Source organism: Heptranchias perlo, unplaced genomic scaffold (genome assembly GCF_035084215.1).
Source record: "Heptranchias perlo isolate sHepPer1 unplaced genomic scaffold, sHepPer1.hap1 HAP1_SCAFFOLD_43, whole genome shotgun sequence".
NCBI classification, from domain to species: domain Eukaryota; kingdom Metazoa; phylum Chordata; class Chondrichthyes; order Hexanchiformes; family Hexanchidae; genus Heptranchias; species Heptranchias perlo.
The window spans coordinates 6,867,972-6,891,406 of NW_027139442.1; the positions used below are offsets into that span (position 1 = coordinate 6,867,972).

Below are 23,435 nucleotides of genomic sequence, written 5' to 3' on the forward strand. Positions count from 1 at the left end.
CCTGGCTGTTATGCCAATTACTCTAAACTGTGTCCTTTGGTTGCCGACCCCTCTGTCAGTGGGAACAGTTTCTCCCTATCTACACTATCAAAACCCATCATCATTTTGCACATCTTTATTGAATCACCCCTTATTCATGTCCGCTCTAAGGAGTACAATCACATCTTATCTAATATATCCACATAACTGAAACATTTGCCTTGTTGTAAATTTTTTAATACCCTGCCCCGTCTCACTCACCTGTTACTGTTACTGGCGCCCAGTCACTGAAGGAGGACAATTTCCATTCCCCGTTAATCTCATACCTATACCGGCAATGATAATATCCTTCATCATTTATTTTGGTTGTTGCAATTTGATACACTGAACTGGTCGTGGAAACTGGCAGTTCGTTCCCAGCTTTGTAAAAAGTATAATTACCACTCGGGTATTTATTGTCGTCAAGGCAGGTAATCGTGATGTTTTCTCCGGGTAAGTACACGCCAGTCTCTTCATTCGTGGTAATTTCAGGTTTCACCGGAAATTCTATATAAAAATGACATTGACTGTCAATGAGTAGATACCAACAAGGCAAGTTGGCGGCTAAGCGGTACAGAGGATGGGAAACTGGGCGCTGCTCTCCCAACCGACATCTGAAGCGCTATCGGCCCCATCAGTAGAACATAGATCAGTTTGTGTTTACTTGTGAACATAAAAACTACCCGCGGTTATAAACTACAGAGTTGTTGTACCGAGCTATGTGATAGATAGAAGAGCGAAAGAGAAAGAAAGGATACAGAGAGAAAGAGAAAGAGAAGTGGAAGCAGAGAGGGAGACATAGAGACAAAGAAAGAAAAAGAGAGAGATGAAGGGAGAGGACCACAGAGAGAGACCGGGAGATGGTGATCAGATAAAGAGGGAGCGACTGAGAGAGATGGAAATCAGAGTGTGGAAGGAAGAATGAACGGGCTAAAAGAGATCACGCAAATGGCGTGGGAGAGGGCAGGAGAGAAAGAAAGAGCGACAGAGAGGAATGAAAAATAGGAGTGGAAGAGAAACAGAGAGAAGGACTGCGAAAGAATCAGGGAGAAATGGAAAGAGCGGTATCAACGAGGCTGGACAGGAAGCAAAAAGAGGGAGCGAGTGGGAGGGAGTGACAAGTGCAATGAGACAGTGGGACGAAAGAGAGAGTATGAAAAAGAGAGGCAGGGAATAGACAATGGGCAATGAGAGAGAGGGGGTGCGGTGAAATAGGAGACGCGACTGGAATAAAAAAGAAGTGGAAAGAGGAAGTGAGAGGAGAAAGTGAGAGAGAAGCTGGACCTTTGACCTCTCCCTCAGCTATCTGTCGCTGATTGGCTCGCTGAGCTAACAAACTGCCTTGCACGAGAAACCACGCCCAACTTAATTTTGGAGCTACGCCAAGCCGGTTATCCCTTTAACTGAGAATTTGGGAGGAATTTCTCCTCATTCAGTGAATGTGAAAGTCTCTGGCAAGTGGAGTGGTTGAAGCAGGTGGCATAGATGCATCTAAGGGGGGCTAGATGCATACATGGGGGAGAAGGGAATAGAGGGCTTTGGGGGCAGGGTGGGAAGCGGTCATTAAAATGTTGGGTATAAACCCTGGCATAGACCAGCAGGAGCGAATGGTCCGATTCTGTGCTGTACATTCGATTAATTCTATGTAATCAGCCCCCTACAGAGCGCTTCGGAATGAAAGCCAGAGTAATATTGAAGCTGTGAATATCATTGGAAAGATACGGCCGAACTCCCATTGTTTGAAAGGAATGTGATGTGTGAAAATGCGCATTTCTGAGATGACTGGTACTCCAGCTAATTTCCCCCGCCTGCCTGTCTGGGAGTGAAGCTTTTCTGACGAAAGGGAAATATAACATTGTCTCCACACTACAATATAAAGGAAAACCATCGATGTTAGATTGTCATTTTCAAAATATTTACTTGCTTATCACTTTTCTGTGTCGATTTTATGTGATTCGTCCCGCAACACAAATGTTCTGCCCAAGCCCAAAAGGGATTGAGAACAGTGATCATCTTTTGTGTTGGCATTACTGACCGACAGATGGCGGTAGTGCACGTTTTTTCGGGCATCTGAAGTTGAAACCGAATAAGAATATAAGACCATCAGAAATGGGAGCAGGAATAGGCCTCAAGCCTGCTCCGACATTCAATAAGATCACGGCTGATCTTCAATCTCCACTCCACTTTCTCGCCCGATTCCCATATCTCTTGATTCCCTTAGAGTCCAAAAATCTATCGAACTCAGCCTTGAATATAGTCAACGACTGAGCATCCACAGCCCTCTGGGGGAAAGAATTCTAAACATTCACAACCCTCTGAGAGAAGACATTTCTTCTCATCTCGTTCCTAATTGGCCGACCCCTTATGTTGAGACTATGGCCTGTAGTTCTAGACTCTTCAGCCAGGGGAAATAGCCTCTCAGCATTTACCCTATCAAATCGACTATGAATGTTATACGTTGCAATGAGACCACCTCTCACTCTTCTAAGCTCCAGAGAGTATGGGCCCATTATATTCAATCTCTCTTCATAGGACAATCCTCTTATCCCAAGAATTAATCTAGCGAACCTTCGTTGAACCCTGTTTAAAGCAAGTCTATCCTTCCTTAGGTAAGGAGGCTAAAACTGTACACAATATTCCAGGTGTGGTCCCACCAAAGCCTTTTAAATTGCAACAAGGCCTCCTTACTCTTATACTCCAACCCTTTTGCAATAAAGGCTATCATACCATTTGCCTTCCTAATTGATTTCTGTACCTGTATGTTAACTTTTTGTGATTCATGCACAAGGACACCCAAATCCCTCTGACTACCAACATTTCTTAGTCTCTCACCCTTTAAAAATATTCTGTTGTTCTATTCTTCCTACCAAAGTGAATAACCTCACATTTCCCCACATTATACTCCATCTGCCACCTGATTGCTCACTCACTTAACCTGTTTATATTCGTTTGCAGCACCTTTGCGACCTCTTCAAAGCTTACTTTCTCGCCTAGCTTTGTACCGTCAACAAATTGGATAAATTACAATGGGTCCCTTCATCTAAGTTGTGAATATAGATTGTAAATAGCTGATGGCCAAGCACCGATCCATGTGGAAGCCCATTAGTTACAGCCTACCAATCTAAAAATGAACCGTTTATCCCTACTCTCTATTTTCTGTTCGTTAACCAATGCTCAATCCACGCTAATATATTACCCCTATCCCATGAGCCCTAATCTTGTGTAACAGCCTCTTGTATGGCACCTTATCGGATACCTTTTGAAAATCCAAATATTCCACATCCACTGGTTCTCCTTTATCTAGCCTGATAGTTACATCCTCAAAAACTCTAATAGACTGGTCAAATACGATTTCCCTGTCATAAAACCGTGTTGACACTGCCAAATCATTTTAGGATTTTCTAAGTTCCCTGTTACTATGTCCTTAATAATAGATTCCAGCTTTTACCCTACATCTGATGTCAAACTAACTGATCTATAGTTCTCTGTTTCCTCTCTCCCTCCTTTCTTGAATAGCGGGTTTACATTTGCTACTTTCCATTTCACAGGGACCGTTCTAGAAACTAGGGAATTCTGGAAGATCAAAACCAAACCATCCACTATCTCTACAGCCACCTCTTTTAAAACCCTAGGATGTAGGCTGTCAGGTACAGAGGGTTGGTTGGCGTTTGGCCCCATTAATTTATCCAGTACTTTTTCTTTTCTAATCTTAATCACTTTAAGTTCCTCACTCTCATTGGACCCTTGGTTCCACACTATTTCCTATAAGTTTTTTTATGCCTTCTACTATGAAGACAGATACAAAGTATTTGTTTAACGACTCTGCCCTTTCCTTATTCCCCATTATAATTTCTCGCGTCTCTGCCTCTAAGGGACCCACGTTTACTTTCGCTAATCTCTTCCTTTTTACATACTTGTGGAAGCTCTTCCAATCTATTTTAAATTTCTTGCTAGTTTACTCTTATACTAATTTTTCTGCCTCTTTATCAATCTTTTGGTCATCCTTTGATGATTTATAAAACCCTCCCAATCCTTAAGCTTACTCCTCCTTTTGGTACAATTGTAAGCCTTTTCTTTTAATCTAATACTATCCTTAACTTCGCAAATTAGTGACGGATGGATCACTTTTTTCATGGTGTTTCTATTCCTCAAGGGAATGTATATTCGTTGATAATTATGAATGATTTCTTTAAATGTTCGCCATTGCTTATCGACTATCATATTGTTTTAATCTAATTTCCCAATCTACCTTAGGCAACTCGCCCCTCATACTTACATAATTAGCTTTGTTTAAATTTAAGTCCCTGGTTTCGGACATAACTCTCAAACTCAATATGAAATTCTATCATATCTTGGTCACTCTACCCCAGAGGATCCTTGACTATAAGATTACGAATTAACCCTGTCTCATTACACAATACTAGATATAATATAGTCTGTTCCCTAATTGGTTCCTCGATATATTGTTCCAGAAACATGTCTCGAATGCATTGCATTAACTCTTCCTACATTTTTTTCCAATTTGGTTTTATCAGTCTATATGGAGATTAAAGTCTCCCACGATTATTGCATTACCCTTGTTACATGCTCCTCGAATTTCCGGATTTATATTCTGCCCAACACTATAACTACCGTTAGGGGGCATGTAAACTGCTCCCAACAGTGTTTCCAGCTCCGTGTTATTTCTTAGCTCCACCAATTCTGATTCTACTTCCTGATTTCCTGAGCTAAGATCCTTTCTCTCTTTACCTCATCCTTTATTATCAGTGCTACCCCTGAGAATCCCTACGTGGTCAGTTTTCGGTAAAATATTAAAATGTCTACGTGGCAAAGAAGCAGAATGCAAAATGGTTAGAAAGGGTTAATCAGTTAGTAACTGAGATTGATACAAGTGGCCTGGCCCTCCTGCTGGGCCATATGTTTGCTTAGTCAGCAGGCCTGCATTGTCTTATCAATGATAGGTCTTTGATGTGAGTCAAGGACTGGTCTGAATGTCTCCATGTTTATGGCAGATCAATATAGGGAACGAGCTTAGCCAAAGTTGAAAGACATTCCAGGTTGGGAGATAAGGAACAGAAGGAACAGGGAAGAACATTCCAAGTTGGAAAGTGAGGAAGTTATCCCCTTTGATGTCTAACAGCAGCATGATCAGCACATGATTATTTATGATTGGCCGGAAATAATGTAACCTCGCATGGCAACCTATGCCCGGCTTATGATTGGTGTTGACCCTCGTTAAGTATGTTCCAACCCTATTGATTTGTATAAAAACGTGTGGATTTCTGTATGTTTCTTGTTCTTGCTCTGCCAGCATAGAGGGACTCTATCAGGAGTCCAAATCAATGCTGCAGACTAAGAACCCTGCTATTAAAGATGTGTTGGACTTTAAAATGTATTCGACTTCAGTTATTACTGAACCAGACTGAGGGGAAAGAATCCGGATGGTCACCCCCACCTCCCAACCCCCCACCACAAACTCTTCCATTTTGTCTATAATTTCTAATAAATCAAGTAACCTGGAAAAATTTGTTAGATTTTTGTTCGGCAAGGGTATTGAGGGATATGAAACCAAGGCAGGTAAACGGAGTTAGGATTCAGATCATAGAATTACATAGAATTACACAGAATGTACAGCACAAAAACAGGCCATTCGGCCCTACAGGTCCATGCCGCTGTTTATTGTACACACCAGCCTTCTTCCTCCCTACAAATCTAATGTATCTGCATGTCCTTCTATTCTTTTCTTCCTTATGTGTTTATCTAGCTTCCTTTTAAATGCATCTAAGGCAGCTGCCTCAACAACACCCTGTGGTAGCGAGTTCCACCGTCTAACCACGCCCCGGGTTCTCCTGAATTCCCTATTTATTAGTGACTACCTTATATTTATGGCCTCTAGTTCTGGTCTCCCCCGCAAGTGGAAACACCATCTCTATGTCTACCCTATCAAACCATTTGATAATCTTAATGACGTCTATCAGGTCATCCCTCAGTCTGTTCTTTTCAAGAGAAAAGCGCCTCAGCCTGCTCAACCTTTCCTGATAGGTATAACTTCTCAATTCCGGAATCATCCTCGTAATTCTTTTTGCACTTTCTCCAGTCCCTCCTTATCCATTTTCTAATATGGAGATCAGAACTGTTCACATTACTCCAAGTGTGATCTGAGCAAGATCAGTCATGATCTGAAGGAATGGTGGAATAAGCTCGAGGGGCCGAATCGTCAACATTTGTTCCTGTGTCCCGATGTTCCACCTGGAGTGTTGTTTGCAGTTTTATAACACACGACAGAGAAAGTTTATGGATGTACCGTTCGAAAACACGGACATATCCCATAGTGCCTTCGCAATGACAGCTGCTGACAATGCAGATCTGTATTACTGCTACCAATGACACAACATGATTGGTTACAGTAATCAAATTCATTTACATAAAAACTAACTGAATGATTTAGCAGTCTAGAACATTAGTTATTGAATTTCATTATTTTAGATAAAAATGTCGGCACTAACCTTGAGAAACGCTCTGCCGAGCCCCAAAGATAACTAAAAGGAGAAAACATTAATTAGTTAAATGAACACCAGCACCTTGAGACGATCAATATAACAAGCTGATTTTCGTGAATTGTTATATGGATATTTCACAGTGTGATTGCATTGGAGGCATTTTGGTCCGTTTCGGTTAAACTCCCACTCCAGAACTTGAGAGAGTTCCAGATTTCCACCACTCTTTGTTTGAAAAAGTACTTCCTGCTTTCACTCCAAATGGTCCAGCTCTTAATTTTAATAACATGACCACTTGTTCTCGATTCCCCTCTATAACTGAATAAAATCAATCGAGATGTCCCTTTGTAAATCATTCCAATTACCCACGACAAGTATCAAAAGGTGCCCTTGGGCCTAATGACACAAAACCGCATGAAAACTTGTTCAAAAAACACGAAGGGCTCATTTTGTGGCTGAGTGAAACCGTCAGTAAAAGACAAGGGAAAGCTGCTGGTGTGGTGTATGTGTGCAGACACTGTGTATCTTTACAGATCTTCACATGCATCCACATCACGAAACAGAATTGCAATGCAAGCGTCGGAGCTCCAATATGGAATAGATGGATGCATTAACGGTGGGAGTTGAGATTTTAAAAAATGGAGATGGTAGGGTTAATGTTGAGCTTAACGGACAGCTGCAGCACTGTGTTTGTTGAAGGACGTTTGTCTCCACCCACTGTGCATGTCTTTATCTCAGTGATGTGGTGAACTCGAGCATACTGAGGGAGGAAGTGGTGTCTAAATAATGAGAACCGAATGGTGTTTGAATTCACTGGAAACCGATAGTTTTACAGTCAGTTTACTCACTGTCACAAATTGCACAATGCGGGTGTCGTCGGCATAGAAGGAAGAGGAAAACTGAATACCAAAAAATAAAGCAGAAAAAAATATTTCAGGCTGAAGTTAATAGCGACAGGAAATGCTTACATTGGAAACCTAAGGTTTCAGCTCAGAAGCGCTTCACGTCAGACAAACAGGAAGTTAAACGCTGACAGCATGAACAGAGCATCAGAGCCAAGGATATGTTTAAACACGTTCAATGAAAATACAGTGTGGCAATCTTTGTAATACGTTTTAAACCGAATAATTAATTTTCGATGCCACCACAATTAGAATCATAAAGTTATAGAATGTTGCAGCGCAGAAGGAGGACGTTCAGCCCATCGTGCCTGTGCAGGCTCCTTGAAAGTGCTATCCAATTAGTCCCAGAGGCTTGCACTTTGCCCATAGTTCTGCATGTTTTTCCTTTTCAAGTATTTACCAAATTCCCTTTTGAGGTGCAGTAATAGACTGCTTCTCAGGCATTCAGTTAGTACTAACATTGAATTCTGTTAAAATACATGCAGAGGTAGAATTTCACCTAGCATCTCTTATATTTGATATAAGGCTACTTATATACAAAACTGATTGGGAGAAATCGGAGGTGATAATCGGCCTTTTAATCGTGTATTATGCTGCAATTTTAACTGGGCTTTGAAACCAAACTAATTTATTTCTGAGTCCAAATTATTTAAACTTATTAAATGACGTTGAAACCACAAGATTTGAATCATATTTTCACAAGAAATAAATCTATTTGTTCCAGTTTCCACCATTCATTTATTTAAAAAGTAAGTCACCTTGCAGCTCGGTTGAAAATGTAATCAACTTGAAATTGTAGTAAGCAGTGAGGAGGATAGTAGCAGAATTCAGACAGACTGGTGAAAAAATGGGCAGGTGTCATTTAATACAGAGAAGTGTGAAGAGATGCATTTTGGGAGGAAGAGTGAGGCGAGGCAATGTGAACTAAATGATACAATTTTAAAGGTGTTGCAGGGACAGAGAGACCTGTGGGTATATGTACACAAATCATGAAAGGTGGCAGTACAAGTCAATAAATCTGTTAAATAAAACTTATAGGATCATTGGCTTTGAAAATAGAGGTATAGAGAAAAGAAGCAAAGAGGTTCTGCTAAACCTTTATAAATCATTGGTTTGACCGCAGCTGAAGTGCTGCGTCCAATTCTGGGCACCACATTTTAGGAAGGATGTCAAGACCTTACAGAAGGTGCAGAGGAAATTTATTGGAATGATACCAAGGATAGGGAACGTCAATTAATTGGAGAGACTAGAGACGCTGGAATTGTTCTCCTTAGAGCAGAGAAGGTTAAAGGGCCATTTAATAGAGGTGTTCAAAATCATGAAGGTGTTTGATAGAGTAAATAAGGAGTACATGTTTCCACTGGCAGAAGAGTCGGTAGCCAGAGGGTCAGATTGAAAATTATTGGCAAAAGAACCAGAGGCAAGATGAGGAGAATTTGTCGACACAGTGAGGTCTATCAAGATGTCCGTTTGTAAATAATTCCAATAATCCATGGTCACTATCAAAAGGTGGCCTTGAGCCAATTGACACAAAACAGCGTGAAAAGTTCTTCAAAATGCAAAAAGCCCCGTTTTGGGACTGAGTGAAACCGTCAGTGAAAGATAAAGGGAAGCAGCTGGGTTGGGTGTTTGTCCAAACATTGCATTTTTACAGATCCCCACATCTCCTCACCACGAAACAGAATTGCGTTAGAAGTGTCGGAGCTCTATTATGGGATGGATGGACGGATGCATTAACGGTAGGAGTTGATATGGAAACATTGGAGATTAAAAGCTTCATGCTGAGCCTAACGGGCAACTGAGCACTGAGTTTATTGAAGGACATTAGTCTCCACTCACTGTGCAGATCTATATCTCTGTCATATGATCAGCTCTAGCACACTGAAAGAGGAATTGGAGTCTAAATAATGAAAACCGAATGGTGTTTGAATTCACTGTAAACCGGTACTTTTACAGACACTTCACTCACTGTCACGAACATCACAGCATGAGTGTCATCGCTTTGGAAGGTAAGATCCGAGATGAATAAGTAAAGAATTGGAAAATATTACATGGTACATTTTTATTGATGAATAAGGAAGCCATATACTACTTGGAAAATAAGAGTCTAAATGGGATACAGGAGCGAATCAATCTAGGGGTACAGATTTACAAATCATTGACAGTAGCAAAGAAAGTTAACAAGGCCATAAATTGCAAACAAAGCACGGGGGTTCATTTCTATAGCACTAGAATTGAAAGGCAGGTAAATTATGTTAAACTTGGTTAGACCACACTTAGAATACTGTGTACACTTCTGGTCGCCATATTTTTTATAAAACGGATGCAGAGGCACTGGAGGAGGTGCAAAAAAGATTCAGAAGAACGAAACCAGAAATGAATGGTTACGCCCATCAGTAAAGATTGAACATTCTGGGGATCTTACTCTGGAAAAGAGAAGGCTGAGGGGTGACATGATAGAGGTTTTGAAAATTATAAAGTGGTTCGATAGGGTAATAATATGGAAGATATTTCCACTTGTGAGACAGTCCAAATCCAGGATCCCTACATAAAATAGTCACTAATAAACCCAATAGGGAATTCAGGAGAAACTTCTTTACCAAGGGAGTGGTGAGAATGTGAAACTTGCAACCACATGGGGTAGTTTGGGCGAATAGTATAGATGCCTTTAAGGGGAAGCTAGATAAGTACATGAGAGGTGAAGGTGTAGAAGGATATGCTGATAGGGTTAGATTATGTAGGGTGGGGCGAGACTCGCGAGGAGCATAAACACCGGCACAGACCATTTACGACGAATGGCCTGTTTCCATGCTGTAAATGCTATGTAATATCAGGTTGAAGTTAGCAGTGAGAGCAAATGCGTAAAAAAGAAACATTTTGAACGTAAATTCACCGTGTCAAACTTTCTGATATGCTTTCAACCGAAAGTTAATTTCAAATAATTATTTAATTATTTGAAAACCACCAATATTACAGGTGTAGAAACAAACTTATTCTTGGTCACTGGTTTATTAATAAAATTCAATTCAATTCACTTAAAATACGGAGACATGTTTAATATTGCAACTAATATCTCGTAAGCCATAAATAAGGAGAAGTATTTAGGTACAGCATTCAATCGGAATGGGAGAAAGCAGAGGATACAAACAGTCTCATGGCAGTTTTGCAAGAGGAGGAGAGTACCTGAGGAAACTGACCATTCACAATTTCAGCTGGTTTGGGTCCCGGAATGGAAGTTGGGGAGTCAGCTGTTTCCTCCGAATAAGGTCAAGGGACAGGAGATGGGTCTAATGGGCAAGCTCAGCTCGGAAATACATACGTGGAAATCGGAGGGAAACTAGAAAAAGGATCAGGATCAGGGCTGGGTGATGGGGGAGCCTTTGGAGAGGTTGGGCGTGGTGATATTGGGAATTGTGGGATGCAGCAGAGGCATCTGAATGGATGGTCTTAATCTTAGTGACTTCAGTTATGTGGAGAGACTAGAGAAACTGGGATTGTTCTCCTTAGAGCAGAGAAGGTTAAGTGGAGATTTAATAGGGGTGTTCAAAATTATGAGGGGTTTTGATTGAGTGTGTAGTGAGAAACTGTTTCCACTGACAGGATGGTCGGGAATCAGTGGATACTGATTTAAGTTAATTGGCAAAAGAATCAGAAGGAAATTAGGATAAATTTTGTTACGCCACAAGTTGTTATGACCTGGAATGGTGGTGGAAGCAGATTCAATAGTAACTTTCAAAAGGGAATTGGATAGAAACATGAAAAGGGAAACAATGCTGAGAGATGGTGAAAGATCAGGGGAGTGGGATTAATTGAATCGCTCTTTTAAATGCTGGCTTATGCATGAGGAGCCGAGTGGCCTTCCTCTGTGCTGAAAGACTTCATGAAGTTCACGAGGTCCTCGTATTTATTGTTAGAGGTGAGTGTGGAGAGGGATGGGAAAGAGATTTATGGAGATTGTGTGTAGTGAGCAAAAGAAGCTGGAGGTTATCTTTGGTCCCTAGAGTCATCCTGGAGCAGCAGGCGGTTTTCAGAGAGGATATTGTCTTTGTTTTAGTTCTGGGTCAAACATACCTGGTGATGGATGGCTAAACCAATTGTAGGAGGATAGGAATATAGGAACAGGAGTCGGCCATTCAGCCCCTCGTGCCTGCTCCGCCATTTGATAATATAATGGCTGACCTGTGATCTCACTCCATGTACCTGCCTTTGGCCCATATCCCTTAATACCAGGTATACTCAAGGTATGATCCAGGTATGCTCAAGTCTGCACCCCTTGGAATTGAGGGGCTGGACCAGCAGGAACGATCAGGATGGAAGAGAGTAAACGATTTACTAGGGACAAGGACAAACGGTTGGGGAATGTGAGTGGTTGAGCGGACGGACAGCCGCAGAAGTATAATGACGAATAGCGGGTCAAAGCCTATTCAACGGGGAGAGCGAAAGTGTTTATTCCAAAGGTGGAACGCAGAAGTAATTTGATTTGAAGTAAGTAAGGAGATGTGGGTTATGATGCTTGCAAGGAAGTGACTGAGGCCTTGGGAGTGTACAACTCTGGGCACCACACTTTCGGAAGGATGTCAAGGCCTTGGAGAGGGTAAAGAGGAAATTTACCAGCATGATCCCAGAGACGAGGGACTTCACTTACGTGGAGAGAATGGAGAAGCTTGGATTGTTCTCCTTAGATCATATAAGTGTCAAGGCAGACCCTTCAAGGGAGTACCTTCAGCACACAGTTCAAGAAGGCGGCTCACCACCACCTTCTCAAGGGCAATTTGGGATGGGCAATAAATGCTGGCCTCGCCAGGGATGCCCGCATCCCATGACCGAATAAAAAAAATAGAGGTGTTCAAAATAGCGAGGTGCATTAACAGAGAAAGCAGGGTGAAATTGTTTCCTCTGACAAGTTGTCTGTAACCAGAGGTCACAGATTTCAAACAATTTACAAAAGAACTAGAGGGAAATGAGTGGAAATGCCTACATGAGGAGGCTTGTGAAAATCTGGAATGGACTACTTGAATGTTTGATGGAAGCAGATTCCACAGGAACTTCCAAAGTGCAATTGGACATGTACTTGATGTGGACGAATTTGCAGGGTTATGGAGAAAAATTGGGGCGTGTGATAAATTTGGATAGGAACATAGGAACATAGGAACAGAAGTAGGCCATTCAGACACTCTTGCCTGCTCAGCCATTTGATAAATTCATGGCTGATCTGTGATTTAGCTCTACTTACTTGCCTTTGGCTCATATCCCTTAATACCTTTGGTTGCCAGAAAGCTATCTATCTCAGATTTAAATTTAGCAATTGAGCTAATATCAATTGCCATTTGCGGAAGAGAGTTCCAAATTTCTACCACCCTTTGTGTGTAGAAATGTTTCCTAATCTCACTCCTGAAAGGTCTGGCTCTAATTTTTAGACTGTGCCCCCTGCTCCGAGAATCCCCAACCAGCGGAAATAGTTTCTCTTTACCCACCCTATCCGTTCCCCTCAATATCTTATAAACTTCGATCAGATCACCCGTTAACCTTCTAAACTCTAAAGAATACAACCGCAATTGGTGTAATCTCTCCTCGTTACTTAATCTTTGAAGTCCGGGTATCATTCTAGTAAACCTACGCTGCACTCCCTCCAAGGCCAATATGTCCTTCCGAAGGTGCGGTGCCCAGAACTGCTCACAGGTGCGGTCTAACCATGGTTTTGTATAGCTGCAGCAAAATCTCAGCCCCCTTGTACTCCAGTCCTCTATATATAAAGGCCAGCACTCCATTTGCCTTATTGATTATTTTCTGCACCTGTTCATGACACTTCAATGATCTATGTACATGAACCCCTAAGTCCCTTTGGGCATCCACCGTTTTTAACTTTTTACCTTTTAGAAAGTACACTGTTCTATCCTTTTTTGATCCAAAGTGGATGACCTCACAATTGTCTACATTGAATTTCATTTGCCACAGTTTTGCCCATTCATCTAATCTATCAATATCGCTTTGTAATTTTATTTTTCCATCTACACTGCTTACAATGCCACCAATCTTTGTTGTGGAGATGCCGGTGATGGACTGGGGTTGACAATTGTAAACAATTTTACAACACCAAGTTATAGTCCAGCAATTTTATTTTAAATTCACAAGCTTTCGGAGGCTACCTCTTTCCTCGAAAGTTTTTTCAACTGCCCCTTGGCAACGGGCAGTTGAAAAAACTGTCTGTAATCACCAAGCATTGTTCTGTGAATTATAAATGCGATTTCATTTCGAGGATTTCATTTCCACATCGTTCACCTGAGGAAGGATGTCGCCTCCGAAAGCTTGTGAATTTAAAATAAAATTGCTGGACCAATCTTTGTGGCATCGGCAAATGTGGATGAGACATTCTATGCCTTCATCCAAATCGTTCAATGAGCCAGCATAGGCAGGATTGCATGAATGGCCTCCTTCTACGCTGTAAGATTCTATGATTCTATGATTCTTGTCAACTTGAAATTGTAGTAAGCAGTGAGGAGCATATTGGCAGAGCTCAGGAGGACATTGATAGAACGGTGAAATGGGGAGACAAATGGCAGATGACATTTAATGTAGAGAAGTGCGAAGTGATATATTTTGGGAAGAAGAATGAGAAGAGGCAATATTACCGAAATAATCAAATTTCATAGTGGATGTAGGAACAAAGAGACCTAGGGATTCATATACACAAATATTTGAAGGTGGTAGTTGGAGATTAAACTGTAAATGCCAACCCTCCGGCCAGTGGAAACAGTCTCTCCATCTACTCGATTAAAACCTTTCACTATTTTTTTCTAAGCAACGGCCAGCAGTAGCACTGTGTTTGTTGAAGGACATTAGTCTCCACCCACTGTGCAGATCTATATCTCACTGCTGTGGTCAATTGCAGCATTTTGAAGGAGGAGGTGGAGTCTAAATAATGAGAACAGAATGGTGTTTGAACTCACTGGGAACCGATACTTTTACAAACTGTTCACTCATTTTAACAAATGTCACAATTCGGGTGAACGGTGTGGAAGGAGGATGTAAATTGAACATGAATAAGGAAAGAATCTGAAAATATTGCAGGCAGAATTTAACAGTGATATCAAATACTTACAACGGAAACCAGTGGTTTCAGCTCAGAAGCGCTTCACCTCGGACAAAAAGGAAGTTTAACCGCTGACAGTAAGGACAGTCAGCAGAACAAAAATGTGTTTAAACACACTGAATGAAAATTCATTGTGCCAATCTTTCTGATTTTCTTCCAACCGATGGTTATATTCATTAATTCTTTAAAATCAACCACTATTAGAGGTGCAGTAACAGATATATTCTCAGGCATTCATTTATTAATAAAATACAATTCAAGACACTTAAATAAATAAAAATATTTAATATTGCAACTAACATTTCCGAAGCTATAATTAAGGGGATCCATTTAGGGACAACACTCAAACAGAATGGGAACCCCTGACAGTAAGAACATTGGAGCAGAATCAAGAATGTATTGAAATATATTGAATGAAATTATATTGTGGCAATCTTTCTGATAGGCTTTTAACCGAATAATTAATTAATTCTTTGAAATCCACATCTAATAGTGGTGCAGTAGCACACTGATTATCAGGCATTCATTTATTAATAAAATTGAATTGAATTCACTTGAAATTGATTGAGATGTTTAATATTCCACCTAATATCTCCTAAGCTAGCAATAAGGGGATATATTAGATTGTGCCCCATTGTTCTCCATTTCACCACCATAACTGAATAAGGACTATCGAGAGGTGTAAATTTGTAACTAATTCCAATAATCCATGGTAAGCATCAATTGGTGCCCTTGGGCCTAATTACACAAAACAGCATGAAAAGTTGGAGATAAGGGGTTAATACTGAGCCCAACTTGCAGCTGCAGCACTGTGTTCATTGAGGAACATTAGTCTCCACCCACTGTGTAGATCTGTATCTTAGTGACATGGTCAATTCTAGCACACTGAAGGAGCAAGTGGAGTTAAAATAAATTCCTAGAGCTGAGTTATTCACCAGAAACATTTCGTTCTACAGACAGTACACACACGCTCACAAATATCACAAAACCCCTAAAATCGAGGTGAAAGACGGAATAGAGAATGAAAAATATGCAAGGAAACTGAAAATGGCCAGTACTGAAGAGAACAGTAAAAGCAATTGGCTTCATGACTGAAGACAGCGGTTTCAACTCAGCGGTGGGTTAGTTCAAAGAAAGAGGAACTTAACCTCTGACAAAAGGAACAATGTCTCAGCACCAACGAAATAGCTAAAAATATATTTACTAGTTTATCCACTGAATGTGTTAAAATGTTGCTTCTCCCCTTTTTCTCTCTATCTCCCCCAAAGACGTGTATTCACGAAGGGAGTTGCTCAGGGCCGCCCTCCAATACCCCACCGCATTATCTGCTCATGTCTGAGTGCAGGGGTTGATTGACCTGAGGTCAGCCGTGGTGACCCCTGTATAAATGCACCCTCCTACCGCGCATGCTCATTTCCAAGCATGGAACATATAGTATCATAGAATCAGAGAATCAGAGAAGGTGACTGCACGGCAGGAGGTCATTCGGCCCATCGAGTCCGCGCCGGCTCAATGCATGAGAAATCCAGCGAGTCCCACTGCCCTGCCAAAAATAGCAGTGCTCGTCCGAGATGCAATAAGATGCGATAAGGCGACACTTGGCCGATATTTTATTCAATGGCTTTGGGACACTGAGCCCAATGGTATCGCCGCTACCACCCATCCCCCCCGCCCCTTGATAGAGAACGGCAAACTCAGCGGATGTTGATCGTTGAATTTTCCTTTTAAATATAACTTACTCCTAAACTATAGACAGTAACTGGGCAATCGGGAGACCAATATCTCCCCTTTTCAACGCGCCCCAAGGCGCCTCACTGGAGCGTTAACAAACAAAATGTGACACCGAGCCGCTAAAGGAGATATTAGGTCAGGTGACCAACAGTCGGTCAAAGCTGTCGGTTTTAACAGACAGATTCTCATCGATTCAATTGTGAAAGAAAAACTGGATCCGAGATACTTTAATACCGATATGAAGAGAGATTGTCTTCCATATAATGGGAGTGAAGTTGGTCTGCACCAGTAAAACGAAACGGGCTCAGAGCGAATCCCCCCGCCCCACCCCCCGCCATTTTACATCGTTTGGCGCAGGACACATTCCTGTCCTGTGCCGCAAATTTACCAGTGTGTTATGGAACCAATAGAGTAACATTCAGTTCAACTTAAAGCCTTTTTGAAACCTCAAACCTCACGGGCTGAAATCGCGCATTATCTGACATATACATGACCGTTTTATTTCTGTTTCTCCATCTATCCCCTTTCTGTCATGAAGGAGGGGACTCTCCCTGGAACTCGGTTCGAAGGGCGGCGCCTATCGGTTTTGCGCTCCGATAGAGTGGACACTTTCCATGCCTGAGCTCAGATGCTGTTTGTCCGCAGACAGTTTGAACACAGAAAATGCGGACATCCACCAATCAGCACATTACAACCGGCGCCACGGCCACTCTCTCTGCTTCTTTCTCCGGACTAATCGCTCACCATTCCTGTAAACTAACACTCGTTACACCCCCCTCACCGTTACCTGCAGAGAATTCAACACAAGCAAGCAATCGCTCTGAATGCTTTCCAATGTGAAGGGCACCACACCAAATTATGAGTTGCTTAAATCCACTGAGCTACCGGTTCAGTCTCACTCTCCCGCTTACAGTTGCCCACTGAGACCGGGAATTGGTATAAAATTGTTTCACGACTCACCAAACAATAGTAAAAAGGCGGTTGTATCCATTTTCGAAGAAGTGCTACTTTGAGGCATGAGAGCTGTGAGGAACGGCGACTGAGTCACTTGTTCCAAATCAAAGAAGGACAAACCCGGAAGGGTTGAGAGACTGAGAGCGGATACAGAGGCTGGGTGGAAATGAATTGCCCCCCACAATTAAAGCAACAGCACCGAGTTTTGTACAACCCGAAATAAGATGTGGTTTGGAACATTGCAATGATCTAACATAGAAGCCTTTGACTATTAGACGGTGATCACAGGATGAAGGGGTTAGAATGGATCGTGTACCCAGAACAACACCGTAAATCATTTGTGTTTAGTTAGAAAGATTGCTCTCATCATGGTCAGGATCTCTATTGCTGGGAAGGGACCGTGTCCCACTTCAGGCACTCGGTGTCAGCATCAAGCACCCAAAATTCAGGTGCAGGAAAATGTAACAACAAAATGCCTCAACCCAAACCTCAGAAGATTTACTGTATCAATCATTGCTGTTCTAATTCCCAAACAGCCCTCCAGTTTCTACCTCTCCCGTCAGTTTTATCAGCAGAAAGTTCAAGAATGAACAGAATCAATTGGCTCATTTCAAAATCGCCCACTTTATCTCTGAAAGACTCTTTACCATCAAAAGATACCGAGAGAAACAGCAGGGATGGAAACATCTAGTTTAATAGTTCGAGATTGTAAAGTCAGTCTGGATTCCAGCGTTAGGCACTGGTGGAATCCCATCTGTTTCCCATTCTGGTGCCTGTTCCTGCACTGCCTGTGGACCCCATTCCCTCTGACCTTTCCCCCAACCCCACTTCCTTTGCTCAGACTCTGAAAAATTCCAATTGGAGAAAGTTTCCATCGATTTTTGTGTTGGGAATTAAACCAGATATCTGCGCATGCGTGATTCAGAACCGCCCCCAGTGCTGGTTGTTGGTGAGCTGAAGAGCGCATGCGCGCTCCCTTCCCCAGCTCGGCCTGTGGGCGCCATTCCCTCAGTGAGCGGTGTACATGAATGTGGGGTTTATTCTGTATCAGTCAGTCTCTTTAAAACAGCCGGGAATGTATATAAGTGTGGAATTAACTCTGCAACTGTCAGTCTCTCGTACTGCACATGAGTGTGGGATTTATTCTGTATCTGACAGTCTCTGGTACTGTGTGTGAGTTTGGGGTTTATTCTGTATCTGTCAGTCTCTGGTATTGTGTGTGAGTGTGGGATTCATTCTGTATCTGACAGACTCTGTTACTGTACATGAATGTGGGGTTTATTCTGTATATGTCTGTGTGTGGAGCTATGTGCGAGTGTGGGATTCATTCTGTATCTGTCAGTCTCTGATACTGTTTTTGAGAGTACGGTTTATTCTGTGTCTGCTTATGGTGCTGTCTGCGAGTTTGGGTTTAATTCTCCATCTGTCAGTACCTGATGCTGTGTGTGTGAGTGGGGTTTATTCTGTATTTGTAAGTCTCTGATACTGTATATGAGAGTCGGGTTTATTCTGTATCTGTGAGTCTCGGGCACTGTATATGAGAGTGGGGTTTATTCCCTATCTGTCAGTCTCTGCTACTGTGTGTGAGTTTGGGATTCATTCTGTGCCTGTCAGCCTCTGGTACTGTGCATGAGTGTGGGGATTATTCTGTATCTGACAGTCTCTGTTACTGTACATGAATGTGGGGTTTATTCTGTATCTGTCAGTCTCTGTTACTGTACATGAATGTGGGGTTTATTCTGTATCTGACAGTCTCTGTTACTTTACATGAATGTGGGGTTTATTCTGTATCTGTCAGTCTCTGTTACTGTCCATGAGTGTGGGGTTTATTCTGTATCTGACAGTCTCTGTTACTGCACATGAATGTGGGGTTTATTCTGTATCTGACAGTCTCTGTTACTGTACATGAGTGTGGGTTTTATCCTGTATATATCTATCTCTGTTACTGTACATGAATGTATGGTTTATTTTGTATCTGACAGTCTCTGTTACTGTACATGAATGTATGGTTTATTCTGTATCTGACAGTCTCTGTTACTGTACATGAACGTGGGGTTTATTCTGTATCTGTCTGTCTCTGTTACTGTATGTGAATGTATGGTTTATTCTGTATCTGACAGTCTCTGTTACTGTACATGAGTGTGGGGTTTATTCTGTATCTGTCTGTCTCTGTTACTGTATGTGAATGTGGGGTTTATTCTGTATCTGACAGTCTCTGTTACTGTACATGAATGTGGGATTTATTCTGTATTTGTTCAGCCTCTGATACTGCATAAGAGAGTGGGGTTTATTCTGTATCTGTCAGTCTGTGGTACTGTGTGTGAGTGTGGGGTTTATTCTGTATTCGTCACTCTCTGATACTGTATATGATTGTGGGGTTTATTCTGCATCTGTCCATCTCTGGTGCTGTATGCGAGTTTCGATTTCATTCTGTATCTGTCAGTCTCTGACACTGTATATGAGTTTGGGGTTTATTCTGTATCTGTCAGTCTCTGACACTGTATATGAGTGTGGGGTTTATTCTGTATCTGTCAGTCTCTTGTACTGTCTGTGAGTGTGGGTTTTATTCGGTATCTGTCAGTCTCTGGATCTATACATGAGTGTGGACTAACTCTGTAACTGTCAGTCTCTGGTGCTGTTTGTGAGAATGGGATTCATTCTGTAACTGTCAGTCTCTGGTACTGTTTGTGAGAATGGGATTCATTCTGTAACTGTCAGTCTCTGGTACTGTGTGTGAGAATGGGATTCATTCTGTATCTGTCAGTCCCTGGTACTTTACCTCAGTGTGGGATTCATTCTGCAATTCAGTCTTTATTCTTATTTCAGTTGACATTATTTTATATAAAACTATATCTTTAATACTTCAAAGAACATGCAGTTTTTCTTCGAGTGTTTTATTTGTAAATGTGGATTCGCTTTTCGATTTTCTCCAATAAAACTTGTGTGAGTGTTGGAGTAATATTACATCTTAATCTCTGAACTCTATTGTGAATGATCATGTACCTTTCATGCTGTTAATGGTGAAATTATTGGACTGGTATGTAATGGGTAACTCATTCTGCAATAATGGGATTAATTCTCTATCTCAGTCTGACATTGTATGTGATTTTTGGACTGGAATGTAATATGGAGTTCAACCTGCACTAATGGAATTTATACTGTATCTATCAGTTTGATCCTGTATAAGATTTTTGGACTGAAATGTGATGTGATGTGTAGCTCAGTACATGCTCATGGAATTGATACTGCATCTTTCAATCTGATGCTGTAAGATTGTTGGACTGGCAAGTTATACGTAACTCAATCTGAAGTAATGTGACTGTGAGATTCATTCTGTATCTGTCTGACTGTGGTACTGTGTGTGAGTGTGGGATTCATTCCATATATGTCAGTCCCTAGTACTGTATCTGAGTGAGATTCATTCTGTTCCTGTCAGTCTCTGGCACTGTGTGTGAATTTGGGATTCATTCCATATCTATCAGTCTCTGTTGCTGTATGTGAGTGAGACATTCATTCTGTTTCCATTAATCTCTGATACTGTAATGAGTGATATAAATTCTGTATCTATCAGTCACTGGTACATTGTGTGAGTGTGGGATTCATTCTGTATCTGTCACTCTCTGGTACTATGTGTGAGGGTGAGATTTATTCTGTATCTGTCAGTATGTGGTACTGTATGTGAGTGGAGGGATTTATTCTGTATCTGTCAGTCTCTGGTACTGCGTGTGAGTATGGGATTCATTCTGTGTCTGTCAGTCCCTGGTATTGTATGAGAGTTTGGGATTCATTCTGTATCTGTATGGAATTTTTCTCTCAGGTTACATTATGATGTTGAAAACTACGATTTAAATAATTTAATCCTGACATAGTTTTTCTCATTATTTAATTGGGAAATATGGATACACTTTAGGATATGATCTAGGTTTTAGTCAGATAATGTGTGCAATTTTTGGACTACTCTTAAATCTGTATCTCTGTGAGTATAATTTTGATTAACAATATATCTTTCAAACTGATATGGTGACATTTTTGAACTGGTATAGTAGCTATAATGTGTACCTCAGTTTACAATAATGGAATTGATACCGTATCCCTCAGTCTAATCCTGCATTAGATATTTGGACTGGTATGTAATGTCTAGCTCAGTTTGCACAAATAGAATTGATACTGTATCTTTAAATCTCATATTTTGAGTATTATAAACTGGTATCTAATTTCTTTCTCAGGTTACACTGTCACAGCATTTCTCAATCTGATACTGTATGTGAGTTCTGGGCTAGTATTCAATTGGAATCTCAGGGTACATTATTGGGATTCATTCTGTACCTCTTCAATCAGGTACCATGTGTGATTTCGATCTAGTATTTAATGTTGCCCTATTGTGAGATTGACGCATGCTTTTCAATCTAAGAGTGTGATTTTGGACTGGGATTTTTGTATCTCCCTGTCAGCGGGACTGAGTTAGGGGGAAATGGAACAGTATCTACTTCACCTGCTCTGTTTGACAGTGGATTGAAAATGTATCTCTATAACTTGGGAACAGTGTGGGACTGACTACTTCTGCTGTCTGAGACTGTGGAACTGATGACCTGTCTGTGACTCCATGCTCTCTGTGAGTGATAATGTACCTACTGTGTGTGAGATGGAGCTGGCTGCACTGTTCCTTCTGCTTTGGATGGAGGAAACATCACATTTATTGTTGGTCCTTCAAGGATTTGCCTGTAGAAATAAAATAAACTCTCCTTACTCAAGAACATGTGAGGTAGAAAATACAAAAGTGATCAGTTTAATATCTCTGTAAATGATCATTTTGAATATCGACAAATGAAAACCAGTGATACAAACAGTGTCAGTGTCTGACTCCACTGCAGTACTGTAGCACTCAGCTTCTGCACACCAGGTGTGTTGGGCGATTTAAGAAAAAATGTTTGACATCCAGACACAAACCAAGCCCTCCACTGATCCATAAATGGGACTACCCGATTGGGCGGGGACTTTTGTAAAGGCCTGGTTTCTAATCCCCTCTCCCATGGGACTAACCGTTCAACAGAAACCAAACAGCCGCTGTTCAAAATGTGTCCTTCACACTTCTCACCTGGTGCCTGCAATAGATGATCTTTGTATAACTCCCCACATCCTTACTGTCCGGCTCTGTTTCCACTCTTCACTGTCCAATAACAATAAACAGGGTGAGACTGGAACTAAACCAGGACCATTCACTCCTGGTTTGGGGAGAGAAAGCAGCAATGATTTTAAATAGCAGGTTCTTCCCATTCTCTCTCCCTTCCCCTGGACACACCATGTACACACAGAACCCGAGAATGACCTCTCCCTTCCCCCGCTCACTCCATGTTCCTGATCTACTCCGCCTCTTACAAACAGCACCCGGACTCCCCCTGCCCTTCCCCCGGACTCAATGCCGATCTCTGAGCCCATCTGCGGACACGGACCCGAAGCAATGAGCTGCTGTATCAAGGCTGCTCTTTGCTCCCTTCCCCCGGGGGCCGTGATCTCTCTATTAAGCTGTAAATCCCCCGTCCCACACACTCTCCCTCCTTGCCTCTATTAAGCTGTAAATTCCCCGTCCCACACACTCTCCCTCCTTGCCCCTATTAAGCTGTAAATCCCCCGTCCCACACACTCTCCCTCCTTGACACATCCTCGCTTATGAAATCCAGATTCATCGCAGCCTCTATTTTTCTCCCTTTCTCTCCTGAAGGTGCTCAGTGATCTTGCGGTTCGGCCCCACTCACTGTTTGCCCTCCAGTACCCGGCCAAGTGGTAATTCTGCACCTGTGAGCCTTTACAGCGAGCTGTCGGCAGTTCAACCATGGGGAGCAGCACAGCCGCCATCTCTGGCTGATTCTGTCCGGCAAAGCTGAGGCCAACGGGAGCAGATCAACAACAACCTGCATTTGCACTGAGCGGAGTCTCAGCAACACCGAGTGCGGGGCAGGCCTGAATCAGAACCGGGGGCCCGGTGGACGGGCGGGCTACCCCTGCTCCATCAAACCCCTCATCCAGCGCCTCACCCGTTCTATTAGCCGCTTCCCGGTATCTTCTATCGTTTCTACCGAGTCCGACTCGCGACAAACGGCAGGGCCGAGGCGATCTGGAATGCAAGCCGGCCTTGGGAGCATGCGCAGTCTGATCAGGAAATGAGCGCCTTGTAGAGTCAGAGGAGTTTCTGGGGCGCGGCGCATTGTGGGGCCTGCGGCCGCCATTACTCGGCGGGTGTTGGTC

General features: G+C 42.1%; 1 long non-coding RNA gene across 4 annotated transcripts; it reads right to left on the minus strand.

Moving 5' to 3' along the window:
- Window positions 1-246: 246 nt before the first annotated feature.
- Window positions 247-23,305, minus strand: LOC137312653 (uncharacterized). 4 transcript variants are annotated; one of them, XR_010960773.1, is made up of 5 exons: window positions 23,225-23,305; window positions 22,288-22,414; window positions 21,825-21,911; window positions 6,525-6,557; window positions 247-525 (listed from the first exon to the last, which is right to left on the minus strand). It is a non-coding gene; the product is annotated as an uncharacterized lncRNA (long non-coding RNA). The 4 variants fall into 4 exon arrangements; XR_010960775.1 differs by having other exon boundaries at window positions 21,821-21,911; XR_010960774.1 differs by lacking the exons at window positions 247-525; window positions 6,525-6,557 and having other exon boundaries at window positions 20,080-21,911; window positions 22,288-22,359.
- Between the last annotated feature and the right edge of the window lie 130 nt (window positions 23,306-23,435).